An 8,446-nucleotide genomic window follows, 5' to 3' on the forward strand; every position below is an offset into this window, starting at 1 on the left:
AAGTAACTTTATTCTCCAAAAATCATTTTTTGCATGTCAAAGTAAATTTTCAACACATCACGAATAATGACTATAAACTCAAAATAATTTTAACTACATTTAAAAACATACATCAAATGTGTTGCTGAACTATCAATGTATCAAACCATGTGAATTGTGTAGCTAGGTGTTAGCCTGAATTGCTAGGCTAGGTTGTTTTTAACAAAATGGTGGCTGTGGGGTAAAGTGAGCCAAACTGCTTGGGGTAAATTGACCCATTGATTTAACTTACCCCACAATGAGGGACTTAAGTGTCAGAGGTAAAAAGTGTTTAAGTGTAGTAATACATAATTTTTTGTTTTGTTTTTTTTTTAATATGTGTAACATTGTAGACAAGCTAGAATGCTGAGGAAATACAGTAGGAAGACAAACTGGGGCTCAACACTCTGTGAGGAGATGCAGAGAGCAGCAACCAAAGTCCAGGGTGGAAAATCCATAGGAAAAGTGGCCACAGAAAGAAATATTAACAGGTCAACCTTACGAAGATTCTTAAAAATAAAAGAGGGAGGGGAAGTGACAGTGGCAGGCTACACAGGGACAGTAAACGCAAAGAGGGTCTTCACAGAGTTGGTCTTGTAGCTAAACAGATTATTAATAATGTCCCTATTCTTTTAGGTCGAGATTGGTTCATCAACTTCAAGGAACGCTACCAAAATGTCAAAAGGACAACTTACCCCCATATGGTTCAATTTATCCCTTAGCTGTGGCAAGATGGATGTGTTCTAATTATTTCCATTGATGTGAGACATCATGAAATTAATGTACATGTGTTGATTTCACTTCAATTTCATTTCCACTTGCCTCAGGTCAAACAATGTAAAAAGTGGCTCAGTTTACCCCGCTCTCCCCTACTGTTAAACTTGTAAGCGCAGTGCTGCTGTTAAAGTGTGGGCTAAATTCTTGGGACAAGGACTGGTCTGAGAAAACATAATGAAAATTTGTTCTCACTATAAAAGACTGAGAACTTCTACTTGATCTCAGTAAGTTTGTAGTCAAATAAGGTTGTAGTATGAACTTACCACAACTTCTTGCTTTAAATACAGTTTGATGGCACCAAGTTGTATTGAAAACCAATCATTTTTCTCATTAAAAGCAGATATTGCAAACAATATCTTTACACTGTTGTCTTTGCTCTCATCACGGTGCAGCATGGCAGGCAACAGTTTCCACACCTATGGATTGTGTAACTGGGTAAAAATTGCATTTGCTTTACTGTATTCCATTTAAAACGATAAATAACACTCAGTTTAGTGAAGAGTGGGAGATAAAATGATCAATTCAGTGTCAGTGGACAACGGTCTCCTTCACTCCCTCATGTGTTTGTGCAGGCCATCAGAAGAGGAAGTCGGAAGAGCTAATTTTAACTGCTTCATATACTTGGGGGTGGTTTGTTCAACATAGAAGAATCCTCATATTTTATTAACCGATGCTTGACCATATTAGAGCAAAAAGTAGAATGTTTCCCTCTTGATGCATATTTTTTGAGAACTATCAAGGGAAACACACAGGTACTTTAGATGAGCAAGTGCCTGAAGAAAAGTACAAAGTACAAACACTGTTAATGAAAAGATTTTGGAAATTCTGTGTTTAACTTTCTCCAGCAGAAAACTAACAGCCAGACTAATGTTTTTATACAACCACTCTCAAAGATCCTTCATGAATTACGTAATTCAAGCACTCTTTGCCTTGTGTTGTCAAGATAAAGAATATCTGTAGACGGCATGGCTGTGTTAATGGGAGTACATTTTAAAATAGATTTCATACAGTAGCTAGGTGCTCAAATTATGGATCTTTCATCCACCCAAAATCCATGAAAACAACATGTGCATTATGAAAGACACAACTTCAAAGTCCACAGCAGTAGCTAGAGAGCCAACAGACTCAAGTATCTTTCACCCTCTAAATCTGAGTCATCAAGGCTTTTCTATCTTTGGTTTCACCAAAACAGAGACATGTAAAAAGATCTCTTACATGGATGACGTTTTGGTGAATGATACCAAGCTGTTTATCTGTACTAGAGCCAGGACCACATTAAAAATACTGCGGACATACAGTGTCCAACTGCAGTGTTGGCTTAAAGCTTTGATTTTACCCTTGACAAACATCAAAGCTGGATTAAAACAGGGAAAAACACTCGTGAGTGGGTTTTCATTAACCTCAATTTGCTTCCCCTGATTCAAGACTCAAGTTATGTGGTGTTAAAATGAACACATGGCATGAAAGGCTGTTCTTGCTGTCATCAAATTGAAATTATGAGCTTGGGTGTTTAGGTAACAGCACTTGTTTTCTTACAGAATTAGGATTTATTTTTTTATGTTTGAAAACAAGAAAAAAGGTGGGTATTCTAGGTTTTAGAAAGAAAATACAAGTCTCTAGTTTATTTAATCGAACTTGATTTTGATCTTAAAGATCACAAATGGCTAAATGGAATTACAGCCAAACTTTCACACTGTCTAACTAGCTTGATCTGAATGCTGCATGGAGTTAAAGCACAAAACAGTTTCCTCATGTGTTTCACTTTAACAGGTAAGAATCTAACATCTGGGTAAATAATAATAATTCCCTTTGTGACTGTCAAGTCTTTCCCCTATTGACCCTAGACAGAATAAGGGGTGAAAGTCATGTATGGTTGGCTAGTTTGTAAACCACTGGGGTAAAAAAAAATATATGTTAGCATGGCCATTGACGGCTTGATATTGATAATTCTTGAAATGGGATAAAAGCACAGAGACCATCTTCTAAACCAGAGGTCTTCAACAGGGGGTCTGCATTTTCAAATACAACATACAAATGTACCTTGTACAGTATCAAGCTATGCTAGGGAACCTGATATAGCCAGTATGAAACATGCGGCTCCATCAGTTTGGTCTGAAAAACGTTGATGACCCTGCTCTAAACAGCGGCTCAGTGTTTCATAGGAAAGCTTGATACTTTGTATTTGAGTCGACAATAAATTTCAGTGTTGAAAGGGCCACTCCAACAGGCCTAAACCAGCTGATCCATGATAACATTTAAGAATGGTCCAGAGTCTGCAATTTTGTGGCATACGTAGTTTAAATGCTGCATCAGCTAGAAATGTTTTCACGGGGGGCTGTAGAAAACTTAAAAAAGCATTAACAGCAGAAAAAGATTAGCAATACTATGTCAGAAAATATAATAAAACAATAGGAAAAAATCTGTCATACTAGTCTTTACAACAGAGATGCTCCAGGCATTTAACGTGTGGAGGAGAAAGCAATAGACAAAGTATTTATGCTCAACACCCTTTCTTTATGATACTTCCACCTCAATCAATATGATCATTATTAGAGAAGTTGAAAAATAAATTCTTAAACCCATCTGGATGCCTTAAGATTCGAAACTGAGCTCCTGGAAAAAAAGATAAATGGCTCATATCAGTTTTATTATTACACACACCAAAAACTCCAAAGGAGTCTGAGAGCAAGTGCAGCTCTGGTGCCAGCTGAGATTTTGGTAATTCTTGCACCAGAGTCTAGAAAAAAGTCATTTTCTTCACCCTCACTTCTGTTGAGTTGACACAGTTGAAGGACGTTGGTTTGTTTACAGACAGTAATCTTCATCTGAATGTTAGTTGAAAAACATCTTCATGTTTTTGCGAACTAGAAACTACCTTTACGCCCACACAGCTTGTTTTGAAAGGGCTTCACCTTCTGGCTTGACACATCTTGCCCAGCAAACATCCTCCAAGGTTCCCCCTTATTTCTGAAGCATTTAACAAACATCTGTACCAAAGCAGTTCTAACCAAAAGTGAGAATGAAGTGGGAATGCAAATTCGTGCGCAGATAGTCGAGGGCAAATCCATTCTTATTCCATTAATTCTTTCCTCATTCAGCTGAAAGTCATTCACAGACACCATTACTCAAACACTGAATTACACAAGATATAACCCCAGATGTGTGATGAATGTAGCCTGGAGGAGGCAAAGATACTTCACTGCTCCATCCTTTGTCCCAAGGTAATAAATTACTGGTGTGAACTTTTTAAACACCTCCTAAAGTAGTTAATGTCTGTATTGAACCGGACAGTCTTTTAAAAATTATGGGAATCACAGATCTGAGTCTATCACTTAAGAAAAGAGGACAAGCAGTTTTTAATCACTTAATCACCTCTAAGTTTGTTCCTCTGCAAGCTCCCATGGTTTAATGATGTGTTAATGAATAAACCAACACTTTAAAAAGCAAACTGTTCTTGTTAAAGGACAGACTTTTAGAGTTTGATAAGATTTGGCAGTCTCTCATTTGTTACCCAAAGACCTAACATTAATCCTAAGAATTCAGAACGAAGTTGTTTGATATTCTGTATTAAAAAGCTGTGAATGTCACTTTGCTTTCAGCTGCTACTTGTACTCCATATTAACAAAACCTGGCATTTTAATGGACATGTTGGATGCAATGGGATTGAATCATATTAGAAGAAAGAGTGGTATATTTTTTTAATTTGGCAACGTCTTTTAAGTTTTGGTGGCTAATGCAGAGAATGCCATGATCTTTCAAAAAATATACAACCTATAGGTGGGTACAAAGAAAAAAAAAAGACAGATACGGTGTTACAACCACAAGCTGCAGATGAGTGAGAGCAGGCCTCAGGATGTGCGTCATCTGAAAGCATGTAGGCATTTCTATGTGTGTACATCACTGCTCTGGGTCTCTCAACGCACTCACACACACACACACACACACACACACACACACACACACACACACACACACACACACACACACAGTCTGATTGGTCACGTTTTAATGACACTTGATTAACATGCTCACAATCGTTTTCCACTGTGCTCAGACTGGAGAAATTTAAGAACTGGTCTGTCTTCACTGGCTACCCGTCAGTTTCAGTGTCCAGTTGAAGATTCTGTGACTTATTTTTAAAGTTCACATAGGGTGGCATCTGCATTCCTGTCCTGACTTGTTGGGCCAACACTGAGGTCAACAGACCAGATGCTTTTGAATGTCCAAAGACCCAGGCAAAACACCAGAGGTGACAGAGCTTTTACAGTGGCCACTCACATGCTCTGCTATAGTTTACTCTTCAAGGATTAGAGCTGCTCAGTCCCTAGACAGTTTTAAACCTTTGCTTCCATTTGTTGATATCATATATGGGTTTATACAGCATTTCAGTTGACTGTGGTTGTTATAGATGTGTTATAAAAATAAATTTTGACTTCACTGAACTAGAGACAACCTTCAATCACTGATCCAAAGACAACTGGTGTGCACATAATCTCAAATGCACCCTCAAAGTAGACTTTAAAAGACACACACACATACACACACGCACATACACACAAACTGTCACACCTGCTGTCTGCCGGTTTTGGCAGAAAGGCTGGCATGTGTGCACTCTGCTCAGAGACTAAACGATGCTCGTTTCCCGTTGCGCGTGCACGGAAATACTGGCACAGTTGTGCCAGTTATATAAACCCCCCTTATTAGAAAGTGCACAGCTGACTGTATTTGTACGTGTGTGTGTGTGTATGTGTGTGTGTGTCATACTGTTACATCAGTTCCAGAGCTTCAGTGAGGCGCAGTGATGTCTGTTTAAAGATCTGACTGGAAGTGGGGTTAGAGAGGGCCTCCAATCAAGGAGGCATTAGAGGGTAAACTGTATCTCTTCTGGTAGGCACATTAAGACCATGTCAGCATACCATTTATCCAATCCATAACACAGCAAATATTCATTCACAAACACCTTAACTGTAAAGATTTAGTGTTAATGTCAAATTACTGAAGTGACTAAGTGTGTCTGTGTTACTCAATCATCACTTTATAAATAACTCAATGAGAACTTTTCATTCTACGTCGTTTGCTATCTAAAGGGACAGCAGGTCTATGCAATATCTACTGCCTGGGTCCTTCAATAAAACAGCCACCAAAGACTGAGTTTGATGAGTCAAAGGAGTTGCGTTCATGGATCAGGCAGAGATCACAGTCATAACATCTAATAGGTTTGAGCTTCAACCACTTGGGGTGAAGTTGTTTATTTACAAAGAATGTCCATGTCCATTGTGTTTGACATATCTTGGCTGCTATTATAGCTTTCTTTAATTATGGATTATGAAAGGAGGTTTGATGTGAGCAAACCAAGCGGCAACCTCTGGTCTAAGAATATGAGACAACGAGGAAGTGCTAAAATCTGCTGTTTCTTGAGTGTCCACTTGAGGCTGGCTCTAGAAGTACTGGAAGTCACATACACACCAAGCCAACTAAAAGTTGTTTTCACAGCAGAATTAACATATTTACAACCCGGTACGAAAAACGTCTCCCTTCTAAAAAGCTAGTTTTACTATCGGCTCACACTGCATGGGGGGTGGATTTTTCTTCAAGAAAAGCTCTAAGATCGTGAGTTCACTGAATCAGAGGCACAGCTCAGCTCACGTGACTGACGGGTGCTCTATAGCTGTTGGTGTGGAGACTCACAGCTCACGTCACTTTCAGTATGGCTGCATCAGCCAATCTGCTTCAAAAATCTGTTTCAGAAACAGATGGGTGACTTCAAGGAGACTACGTCCACTGATTATACGGTCTATAGAGCATGCAAGTCCAGGGCTGCCCCAAAATATTAAACAGGCCCTGTCTCTGCCTGGTTTTAAATCCCTTCTTAAGACCTACCTTTTCTACCTGGCCTTTATGCACAGTAGCTGTCGATTGTATTAATATTATCATTAATTTCATTTATTTTATTTTGATTGCTTCTTCTGCTTTTTATTCATTTTAATTTGTTTGTCTTTTATATTGCTCCTTGTCTTTAAAAATTAATTTTACCTATGTTTTATGTCTATTCTTTTATCTTGTATCTTATTCATTTTCCTGTACAGCACTTTGTTTTAACTATGGTTGTTTTTTATAGTGCTTAACAAATAAAGTTGGATTGGATTGGAAAATGTTTTATACAAAGGTTTATGGTGAGTCTGACTTTTTTAAAGTTATTATTTGGGCTTTTCACGCATTTAATGATAGAGGAAAGGCAGTGGATAGAGTAGGGAAGGGGGCAAAAGTGGGGAGCAACATGCGGGAAACAGGCCACAGGCTGGACTCAAACCTGGGCCACCCGTTCAAGGGCAAACCAAATGACGTGCGACCCTAAAAAGCTTAATCGGTGTTACTTTGTTGGCTGTTTGCTTCAAAAAGCTACTAAAGCTGACTTTAGTACAAACTAAGGAAATATAAAGTCATAGCCAAAGCTACATGGGTGTCAAATAAATGTAGGCGAACTGCCAGCCTTCGGAATCAGCTGAAGCTAATGATGAAGCAAGCTAGCAAGCAAGACAGAAATGTCAGGAAACACATACATTTAAAAAGTTTGGAAAATTCACAGTGCGTGTGTGTGTGTGTGTGTGTGTGTGTGTGTTTTAAATTTCCTTCAAATCCTTATAACTAATAGAAGTGGCTAAAATGACCTCTCTTTTTTATTTTGTTTGCCAGGGAAAGAATTTATGAAATGCTAGCCCTGCATGCTACTGTATGGTTAGCTGGGGTCTAATATTTCAAAGTTCGGTTGAAGCTAATTTTATTTTCTGTATTATAAATGTTGTGGAATAGAATCAACTTCCAAATTTTTCACTTAAAAATGCTTTGCTAAAGGTTTAACAAACGATGATGTAAAAAAAGTTGTAGTTTGAAAGCTAAGAGCAGCTAACGCACCATCTGCTTTGATTTCCTGGTATTCCTCTTCTCAACCCACACCCAGCTATAAAGCAAACAGAACATATTTCCCCTGAATAACTTTGTTAGTGGTTACTGGAGGTGTTATGTGGTTGGAGTATGAGCTGAAGGTCATAGTTTCTATTTACTGTGACATCACAGCTCCAGAGTAACTGACACCATCACTTCTGAATCTGCCCTGTGTCAACATAGCTCTCTCCTTTGATCATCAGAGTGTGTAAAAATCTGCGTGTGCATGTGTGCACAAGAGATCGAGTGACACCTCAACAAGTGAAGCTTATAAATATTAATGTGTGTCTCATGAATATTCAGAGGGCAGGCTATGAATATTTAAACTATGATGGAGCATGTGGCCGGGTGACTAGACAGCCACAGACAAGAAACAGACAAATAGACCTCCTCCTTTGCTTCTTCACCCGGCTGAGACTCCACAGAGCAGCCTCTTTTTTTAGGCTTCATTAATTCTAATTAAGAATACATAATTTTTATGATTTTGTTTTCATGTGAACCATGGCTCTGGATAAGAAAAATAGCCTTCAAGATGTTTGCAACAGACCGCCAGCTTTCCTATTCAAATGAGGTTATCCTGCTGAGTTCAAGGCTTACTCATTCAAATGATACACACTGTCAACGTTAAAGCTATAAAGTAAAAATACAGATGAAAACTATATTCTAATGAGGTGTTGGTACACTATATATAGTTAAACCTAAACATTTT

The sequence above is a fragment of the Halichoeres trimaculatus genome, unplaced genomic scaffold, assembly GCF_033239565.1.
Source record: "Halichoeres trimaculatus isolate MK-OKI-2021-1 unplaced genomic scaffold, fHalTri1.1 fHalTri1_scaffold_14, whole genome shotgun sequence".
In the NCBI taxonomy this organism is placed as follows: domain Eukaryota; kingdom Metazoa; phylum Chordata; class Actinopteri; order Labriformes; family Labridae; genus Halichoeres; species Halichoeres trimaculatus.